Here is a 10613-nt window from a genome sequence, read left to right on the forward strand (position 1 = left end):
TGTAGACTAGGCTGGCCTCCCACTGGGAAACCCACCTGCTCCTGCATCCCCAAGATCCTGCAGCTCCCTGCTGCATTTGACATGGCTACATCCAGCCACAGACGTCTAATAGTAGCTGTCTCGTACCGAGCGAGGCAGAACAACTGGGGGATTCAGCCCTCTGGGGGACTGAATCTAGGGGCTTACTTATACTAGTCAAGAGCTACACCCTAGCCCTTACATATATATCGTAATCGAGTTCTTCGTTGTTTAATATTTTATTTCTGAGCAAGTGTTTAGACATTAAAGAAATACAAACTTTTTTCTTTGATTTTATACAATAAAATAAAATATTGGTCACCCATAGCTTTTTGTTTTTGTTGTTGATGTTTTGTTTTGTTTTTTAAAGACAGTTGGGGGCTGGAGAGATGTCTCAGCAGTTAAGGCCACTGGCTGCTCTCCTCAAGGACCCTGGTTTGATTCCCAGCATCCACATGGCAGCTCACAAATATCTGTAATTCCAATACCAGGACACCCAATACCCTCTTCTGGCTTCCTGGAGCTGTAGCATGGGGTACACAGACACACTGGGGCAAAACACCCATGTGCATACTGTAGTGTTAGTATCTTAATAGACCCCTGCATGGAGTTTATTAAACCATTGCTGCCCACCTCAATGGCTTATGTTCCTGGAAGACACACACACACACACACACACACACACACACACACACACACACACACACACAGCCTTTATATTTCAATCTGCCTTAAGCAGCACACTCGCTGGGCAGCTGCCTACCCTCCATGCTGCTAGAATCCCCTTCCTTACTGATAACTCGGTAATTCTCAATTACTACTTACTAATTTCTATGTTCCGTTGGCTGCTCATGACCCAGTTGAGCAGCCCTCTAGGCCACATTTTCTTTTCTTTTTTTTTTTTTTTGGTTCTTTTTTTTAGGAGCTGGGGACCGAACCCAGGGCCTTGCGCTTCCTAGGTAAGCGCTCTACCACTGAGCTAAATCCCCAGCCCCTAGGCCACATTTTCTTGATCCATAGCCCAGGGCGCTCTCCTTGCTTTTCTATCCCATGGTGGCTCTTGTCTCTGCCCTGCACACTCCTAAGGCATGTCCTCTCTCTCCTTCCCTCCTGCTTCCCAGCAGTCCCGAGGCCCCAAGCCTGGGAACCCTAAATCCTGCCCCAGATATTGGGTGCTGGTGTCTCTCCCCACCCCTCCAATCAGAACTAACTGGGGGGCAGGTTCTCAGAAGCTTTTTCACAGACCCTCTCATGGTAACAATTTTGGGAGACGCAAATTAGCATTAGGATACAAGCAGCTACAGCACACAATGCAAATAAATCTTAAGAAAAGCAGCCGTGGGGCTGGGGATTTAGCTCAGTGGTAGAGCACTTACCTAGGAAGCGCAAGGCCCTGGGTTCGGTCCCCAGCTCTGAAAAAAGAAAAAAAAAAAAAAAAAAAGAACCAAATTAAAAAAAAAAAAAAAAGAAAAGCAGCCGTTTGATAAAACTAGCTATCAAAATAAGATGTATGTAAAAGAGGGCAAAAATTAAGTGTGCTTTAAATTTCAAGTACCAGGAAACTCGGTCAAACTGGTCGTCGTACAAGAGGTTCAAGCACAATTCGTCAAGGGCTCAAGCTCTATCTCTTCCTGTCTCCTCCCTCTTCAGTCTGGCAACATGACACTCCGAGCTGTTGCCCAAATCATATTCAAACATTAACTTTTTCTGGTGCTGGGGCAGGACTCAGAACAGCCACAAGTCTAGCGCTCTAATACCAGACCTTGGTCTTTTGGAACAGTCTTACTACATGTCCTAAATTCCCTCCATAGCTGACCCTACTGCAGGGATCTCTCTGGAGCAAGCCCTCCGATACCAGCAAGAGGTGAAGAGTAGATATGTCACCTGGGTCCAAAGCCAGGAGAGTTCATGAAAGGTCTTAATACTGGCTCTAGGGACTCAAGAGTCTAATTGTATTTTCATTTTATTTTTAAAACCGAACCGCGACGCGGGTGGGACAAGAAAGCAGGATTTTGCAGAGCCTATGTGTTTGGCAAGTTGTTAAGAGAAAGGACTCATTGTTATTTTGTTCCTGGTTGTTCTGTGCCGGGTAGCAAGTGAAGTCATTGTTGGCGAATAAGCTGCAGTGCTGAAATGGGAGTGCAGGCTGTGAAAATTGGTGTTGCTAGCTTTTTCGAAGCCGGGAATCTGGACTGTGAGTCTCTTGGAAGAGACTAAGTCGGAGGCAAAACAAGCTTCGTTCTTTAGGGAAGGGGTTGTTTGGAACCAGCATTTAAGGTTTATATCTGAATATAATGATGTTTAGAACCCAACATTTTCAGATAACGAAGCTAATGACCTCGAGCAGATACCTCAATCAAGAGACCAATCAAGATTTGTTTTTTTAAACCCCCTTAAAACAGCATTGCACTTCTTAGTGTGCTTTGCTGCCCTCTAGCGTCCAACCAAAGTTTCAAGATGAGTTCAGCAATCTTCACCTTCCACACACAGCACTGCTCTGGCTTCCTAAGAAATGCAAAACACCACCATGCTTTTTATTAGCATCCAGCTACTGTTTTGCTTCATTTTATCTTGTTCTGACACAGGGTCTTGCTCGTATTGTTCAGGATGACACCCATATCATAATTTAGCTTAGGTTAGCAGTATTAAATGAACCGGGGATGGATCTGTAACGCCCAAAATTAACCTATAAGACTCACCCACCCGGGCTGGAGAGATGGCTCAGCGGTTAAGAGCACTGACTGATCTTCCAGAGGTCATGAGTTCAATTCCCAGCAACTACATGGTGGCTCATAACCATCTGTAATGAGGTCTGGTGCCCTCTTCTGGCCTGCAGTCACATATGCAGGCAGGATGCTGTACATAAAAATAAATGAATAAATCTTAAAAAAAAAAAAAAAGACTCACCCGCCCCCCAAGGACCAGGTAACAATCTGGAAGGGTGGGAGTTGTAGTTCAGTTTTTGGAAAATAGCAAAGGCTCAAGGGAAAATACTGTAGCCAGTAGGGTTGTAGGATAAACTCCTTATAAACATATGACTGGGGCCATTCCAGCCCCAGGGAAATCCCAGGGAATGGCCTTGACCAAAGTCCATTTCTTGGTCAGTATTTAATATTTAATAAAGCTTGCTTTAAAATTGACCCAAAATGGTAGACCCGGTTTTTCTCTGGTAAATCTCAAGATTAACAGATCCTCTTGCCTCTGCCTCTGGAACACTGGGTGTTAGCATTCTGCCTAAGGTCATTTAGGAAAAACAGGAAAACCCATCCCAATTTTTAGAATGACTTACAAAGGCTTTATTGCAATTCAGTAATATGGACCCTGAAAACCTGGAAGGTAAGCAACTTCTGATGACCTATTTCTTTTCCCAGAGCACCCCAACATAAAAGACAAACTTAAAAAGCTAAAGAGAGGGCCTCTAACTCTATAGGCGGAAGTTTTGGTACTGGTCTTTAAAGTGTACCATGGAAGGGATGAGAAGGCTTGAAGAATGAAGTACCATATGCTGGCAAAGGCTGTCCGACCAGCCTCAGCCACTGCCCTGGACTCCTGGTCTTCTAAGGCTAAGGGACCAATCGCCAGGCTCCTGCTACAAATGTGGTCAACAAGGTCATTGGGCGATGGCTTGCCCTAACTTCCGAAAGCCAAGGGGCCATGTCCTAGGTGCCATCAAGGGGGAACATTGGGCTGTTGATTGTCCTCGTGTTGTATAGGACAGGGGGACATCACGTCCAGATAACCCTCCAATGGATCTCCTAGGTTTGGCTATGAATGATTGAAGGGGCCTGAGTTCCCTGGACCTGACCACTGCCATCACCAGCAGGGAGCCCCGGGTAACCATCATGGTATGTGGGCAGCCCATCTCCTTCTTCCTGGACACTGGGAACACTTACTTGGTCTTAACGGAGTTTTGGGGACCCACTTCTCTTGTTACCCTATTGTTGGAGTAGGGCAGCAACCTTACCTTCCTCACCAAACTCCACTGCTGAGCTGTATTTTCAGGGGTGTACCTCTCACCCATTACTTTTTGGTTGTGGAACATGCCTGATCCCCTTATTGGGAAGGGATCTTCTAGCTAAGTGGGGAGTCTCTATTTCTAGCAAATTGTCTTCTAGGAATTCTTGCTGAGACTTATAGTTTCCTGAAGACTATTTTTTCTAATAAAGATGCAGTTGGGGATGTGATTCTGAACCTTGGTTTGACAGTCTAGGCTCTGATCTCTTAGATTATTAATAGCATTAATAGGTTATTAAGAGTAAGTGTTTATGGTGGGCCCTGGTGCTCTATGACTTTCATTCTAGGACTGAGGAGGCACAGGGAGGGGGAATCTTTGTGAGTTTGAGACAATTTTGGCTTACATAATGAGATCCAAGGGATCATATGACACCCAAGCAGAAGGAAAGTAGGTTTTCAAATAATGAGCTGTATCATATTCAAGTCCTGTCTCATACTGTGGGCAGTCACGGTCTCTTTAGATGCTTCATTATCTCTTTTTGAGTAAGAAGGCCTCTTGGACCCTGATTCTGTGCTGCAGTGGGTATCAATCGACGAGAAACTTTGGTCATTTGATTCTGATAGTGAAAGAATAAAGATTTTTAAACTATCCCCCACTGTCCCTGGTATGAGGGCCAGTACACCTCACAAAAGAATAGCATCACATGTTATGGGGAAGTAGTCCAGCCATAGACCACCTGACCTCGATAAGGCCTAGCTCAGCATAGACCATCCAGCCTCGATAAGGCCTGGCTGAATATAAGCCATCCGGCCTCATTAAGGTCTGACTTACCAGTCCTGAGGAAAAAGAGTTGGGGTCAGCTCAACCCAGAGGCAGGGTGGCTAGAAAAAGAGTTGGGGTCAGCTCGACCCAGAGGCAGGGTGGCTGGAAAAAGAGTTGGGGTCAGCTCGACCCAGAGGCAGGGTGGCCTGGAGTTGGACTGAGCCCAAGTTAGATCATGTGCACCAACGTAAACGAACTAGTAAAATTGCTTTGCTTTGTGTGACTGTTGCCAACTACCTATGTAGTTTTCCCTATAAATACCTTCCCCTAATTGGGCTCGGGGTGGACTCCTCTGTCTCCTGTGTGAGATAAGTGTTGTCCCCAGAGCTCTGGTTTCTCAAATACACCTCTTGTTCATTACATCAAGACCGATTTCTCGTAAGTTCTTGGGGGTTGCGTCGTCTCGAGATTTGAGTGGGGGGTCTTCCCCACCCCGCTGGTCTTTCAATAGCAGTGTGTGTTATGAACAGTCAGGACCCTTTTCAGGCTCCCCAGAAAGATGAGCTGAGGTGGATCTCAGGTGATCAGGTTCTGTCAGGATACCAGCCTCTTGCAGCTACAGAGGCTGTGATGTGGTGAACCTCACAGAATTCCTTACATGCACAGAGGGTAACAGTCTCTGAGTTTAGAGAAAAAGTCTGAGTTTAGCAGATTAATAAGGGAACTGGAGAGGAGTTGGGCATGAATTTGTTTTTGTTTTCAGACAGGGCATCCCTATGCAATTTTAGTTGTCCTGAAGCTATGAAGACCAGGCTGGACTTGAACTCGAAAAGGTCTGTCACCCTCTGCCCCCTGGGTGCTGGGATTAAAGTTGTGAGCCACCATACTTGGCCACTAAAGCAAGAATTTAAAAGTTCTGTTATCATTGCAGCTTTACCTAGACACTGTTTCACACTCCTGGGAACTCCTGGGATCTTACAGAGTAGATCAAAACCACGTGGTCAAAAAGCCAGAGAATGATCCTGGCTGTAGTAGCAACTACAATTAGGGGACACCTGGCATCCAGGCCTCAACCTACTTCCCAGCAGGGTGTCACACTCCCCTGAAGACTGGATAACTGTCATGGAGGACTCCCAGTCAGATATCAGCATCGAGCTCCCTCTGAGTCAGGAGACATTTTCAGGCTTCTGAAAACTACTTCCTCCAGAAGATATTCTGTCCACTGCCTGTAGTGTTACCTAATTCCATGGAAGATCTGTTCCTGTCCCAGGATGTTGAGGAGTTGTTAGAAGACCCAGAGGAAGCCCATGTGTCAGCTTCTGCAGCACAGGACCCTGAAACTGAGGCCACTGCACCAGTCAATCCGTGGCCCCTGTCATCTTGTGCCCGTACCAAGGCAACTATGGCTTCCGCCTGGGCTTCCTGCAGTCAGAGACGGCCAAGTCTGCTAGGTGCACTCCCCTTCCCTCGATAAGCTATTCTGCCAGCTGGTGAAGACATGCCCTGTGCAGTTCTGGGTCAGCTTCACACCTCCAGCTGGTACCCGTGTCCATGGCATGGCCGTCTACAAGAAGTCACAACATACTACTAAGGTCGTGAGACGCTGCCCCCACCATGAGCGTTGCTCTGATGGTGATGGCCTGGCTCTTCCCCAGCATCTTATCCGGGTGGAAGGAAACCTGTATGCTGAGTATCTGGACGACAGGCACAGTGTGGTAGTACCGTATGGGCCACTTGAGCTCGGCCCCAACTATACCACCATCCACGACAAGTACATGTGTAATAGCTCCTGCATGGGCGGCATGAACCGCCGGCCCAACTTTACCATCATCACATTGGAAGACTCCAGTAGGAGGCTTCTGGAACCGGAAGCTTTGAGGTTCATGTTTGTCCCGGTCCAGGGAGAGACCATCTGACGGAGGAAGAAAATTTCCGCAAAAAGGATGAACATTGCCCCGAGCTGCCCTCGGGGAGTGCTAAGAGAGCACTGCCCACCAGCACAAGCTCCCTTCCCCAACAAAGAAAAAAACCAGTTGATGGAGAACATTCCACCCTTAAGATCCAAGGGCGTGAGAGCTTCTGAGAACTGAATGAGGCCTTGGAATTAAAGGATGCCCGTGCAGCAGAGGAGTCAGGAGACAGCAGGGCTCACTCCTGCCTCCAAACTAGAACCTTCCAAACTTTGATCAAGAAGGAAAGCCCAACTGCTAGCTTCCATCACTTCATTCCTCTCCTTTTCTGTCTTCCGATAGCTACCTGAAGACCAAGAGGGGAGGCCAGTCTACTTCCTGCCATATAAAAAAAGAAAAAAAAAAAATCAAGGAAGTGGGGCCTGACTCAGAGTGATAGTCTTGCATCCTGTCCCCATCACCAACTTCCCCCTCTCCTTTCTTGCCATTTTATGACTTTATGGCTTGTTATGACACCCAAAAACAATTCTGGTCCCTTCCGGCCGCCTTGTTTTACCTTGTAGATAGGGCTCAGCCTCCTCTATGAGTGCTGGAATGGGTTGGTAAGTTGCCAGGTCTCTGCTGGCCCAGCTGAATTCTATCCAGCCACTTTTTGGACCCCGGCACGTAAAATGAAATTTCACCCTCCCCCACACCCTGTAAGATTCTATTTGGGCCCTCATAGGATCTGTATCCTCCAGGACCCATTTTTCCTTCCACTCTGCAAGGCTGGTCTGCATTTATCCATCCCCCACCCCATCTCCCTCTTTTTTTAAACCCCTTTTAATATATCAATTTCTTATTTTACAATAAAATTTCATTATCAAAGAAAAAATCCTATGTATGCCTTGGATCAAAAAGGGAACTTTGACAGAAAAAGAAGAGCAAGAGAGAAAGAGAGAAAGGAAGGAAGGAAGGAAGGAAGGAAGGAAGAGAAAAAAGCTAAAGAAAGGCTAAAGAAATAAAACCATAAGAACTAACAGTTGTAGGCTGATAAGAAAACGTGGATCTTTTCCTCTTAAATGTAAATAACTCTTCAAAACCGGTGTGGTGGCTCACACCTTTAATCCCAGCACAAGGGAGGCAGAAGCAGGTGGATCTCTGAGTTTGAAGCCTGCCTTATCTACACAGTGAGGTCCAGGACAGCCAGGGAAACACGGGGAAATCCTGCCCCAATAAACAAACAAACAAACAAAAAAAAAAACAAACAAAACAAAATTTCCTGGAGAGCAGAATGGAGAGGCACACATCTAGAATCCTAGTTCTGAGGAGATTGAGACAGAAATGTGAAGAATTAAGTTCTAGTCTTTGCTATCTTAGAGATCCAGACCAGCCTGAGCCACTGAGAACCCCACCTCCAGCCGATGAAACAAATGAGCAAAGAAAAACCACAAGCCCCCTGTGACATATTTATAGTGAGTCAAGATCATAAGAACTGTTCAAAATTAAATAGGGAGGACAACCTGAAACATCACGATCACAAGGGGATCTGGGAAAGACTTTAGAACTAAGGGGTCTGGGTTCCAGACTGGCACCAAACCAAAAAAAATCCCACAAAAACAAACTAACAAAAAAAAAAAAGAAAGAAAGAAAGAAAGAAAGAAAGAAAGAAAGAAACAAAATAAAAGCAAAAACCAACCAAACGAAAAAACATAGTTTCTTATTGCTAGGCGCCTCAGTAAGTTGACAGTTACCTGGAGAGGCTCAGGAAGGAAGCAGGCAAACCTGAGTATAATCTGGTTACTTAGTGAAACCTTAATTAAAGCAAAAGGAACAAACAAGCCAGCAATCAAACAAAAACCCCAAATCACATGAATTTCCGAAATTGCCAAGTGGCACCTGAGGCAACTGTATCCTGCCTCCCTGGGGCACTGAAATGACACAATGAAGCCAGTTTTCCTTTGGGTGCACTCCTGTGGTCCCTAGCTTCCTGTCAGTTCCTGTCAAGGAGGAGGAGCGTGTTGGGTGTGGTGGCACACACCTTTAATCCCAGCACCTGGAGGGATCAAGGCAGCCTGGGCTACTTAGAGAGTTTCTAGTCAGCCTGGGCTACAAGGAGATCCTGTCTTAAGGGAGGGAAAAAGGTGAGAGACTAATCCTGGGCCTTCCTATTCCAACTCACCCATCCCTCACCATATATATATATATGACTGGAACTGCCTTTGCACTAAGCTACCAGCTGCCTGGAATTGCTCTGTTGTAAAGCCAGGAGGAGCCTACACGAGACAGGAATGAGCGACCCACACGGGAAGGCGTGGTGGAATATACCCGACTACTTTCACAGCCCACTAATGTTTTACATGGAAGAGGACCAGGAGGAATACATATTTGGTAAGTGGCCATCACTTTCATCTTAATAGCCTTCCATCACCTGTCTACCTTAGGCTCCAACCTTCAAGGCATCTGTGCTGGTGTTTCACATGTGCTATTACCTCTTCTGTGAATAGGCCCGGAGGATGAATACCTTCGCCGCATGGAGGTCCACAGCAACACCCTCATTCAGCTGGAAAGGGGATTCACAGCCTCAGGCCAAACTCGGGTCTCTGTAGTGGGACCGATTCAGGCAAGGCTGTGGGTGATGAACATGATCACAAAAGTGGGGAGTCAGAACACTTTCGATCAGACCACAGGTAGGCATCCTTGACAGGATTGTGGTGGAGGCCTTGGTGCCTCTTTTGTTTAAGATTTATTTATTTATGTGTGAGTTCTCTAACTACAAGTACTGCTGCCCACCAGAAGAGGGCGTCTGATCTCATGAGCCACGAGGTTGCTGGGAATTGAAGTTCAGACTTCTGGAAGAGGTCCAGTGCTTTGATGCCTCTTTACGAATAGCCTGTATATAGCACGGTACATCCTGAAGGGCCTCTCAGTTATCTGGTAAACCAGATTTTACCCGGAGAGCAGGAAAGACAGAGAGAGCAAAAACTCATACAGGTTTATGGGATGAAGTCTGAGGTAGTGGGAAGGTATGAATGGATGGATTACTCGGAGTGGGGTATATGGGGGAGGGACCTGAGGTGGGTGACTTCTTCCCCTTCAATGTCCTCCAGAAAGTCTTGTTCCCCTTACAATCCCTTTTCAGGCAAGATAATGCTACTACGGATCCGGAGTCAGCCTCTGTCGGAGCAAGACCTGAAATTTGATCCAGAATCGGGGAGCAGTCTTTGGTTTCCAGATTGAGTGGTGGGACTTCTGTGGAAGCTACTCATCACTTGAGGTTTCCTGTGGTAGTAGTTTGGTGGTTTAGGGGTTCTGTTAGAATTCTTTGTGTTCACAATTTCACAGATCTCCTTTGGTAACTGTTTTGGGGAAGCAGCAGGTTGGGGAGGGGGAGAGGTTCTTCATCAGCCCTTGAAAAGCACAGAAAAAATGGTTAAGGAAGTTTGAATTGAAGAACCATACCAGCACTCTCAAGCAGTGTGAGGTGTAAAATTACACACTTCTAGGTGTAAGATTCTGGCAAAGATCTCTAATAAAACATGTTGCAAATGCCTTTGACCTGGGTCTCTTTTGTCTTCACTAATCCAACCTAGTAATGGAATTTCCATGCAAGGCAGTCAGTCTCCAAGGTCTGGGCAGGTTACATAGTCTCCCTAGAGCTACAATCTGGGAGGTGGGACTGGAAACAAGATATGAATTGCTTCTCTCACATCAAAAGCTGCTTAGGCTGGGTTACACAGGCGGTACTGGCTAGAGTGCTGCCCCTCCCCCAGTCCTTCCAGCCACTTTAGGGTTTAAGAGAACAGCTCCTCGCTCCTTTCGAGGTTTCTTATTGGGAAGGGTTAGAGTTGAATAGAATACAGTCATAGAGATACAGAATTGGCTGTTAGCACCTGGGCAGAAGAGTGGGGGACTCAGGGCTCAAGGCTGCCTGTGGGGTAGATAAGTGGACATGGATTCATCACCTGTGTTTGGGAGGTTAGCAAGGC

General features: G+C 46.5%; 2 pseudogenes across 1 annotated transcript; both read left to right on the forward strand.

Moving 5' to 3' along the window:
- On the forward strand, window positions 5750–7281 carry p53-ps (Wistar clone pR53P1 p53 pseudogene; annotated as a pseudogene).
- On the forward strand, window positions 7792–10026 carry Khdc1 (KH domain containing 1; annotated as a pseudogene). The gene is made up of 3 exons (XR_005489535.2): window positions 7792–9015; window positions 9132–9314; window positions 9767–10026. The product of XR_005489535.2 is annotated as a KH domain containing 1 (transcript).
- The last annotated feature ends 587 nt before the right edge of the window (window positions 10027–10613 follow it).

The sequence above is a fragment of the Rattus norvegicus genome, chromosome 9 (genome assembly GCF_036323735.1).
Source record: "Rattus norvegicus strain BN/NHsdMcwi chromosome 9, GRCr8, whole genome shotgun sequence".
NCBI classification, from domain to species: Eukaryota; Metazoa; Chordata; class Mammalia; order Rodentia; family Muridae; genus Rattus; species Rattus norvegicus.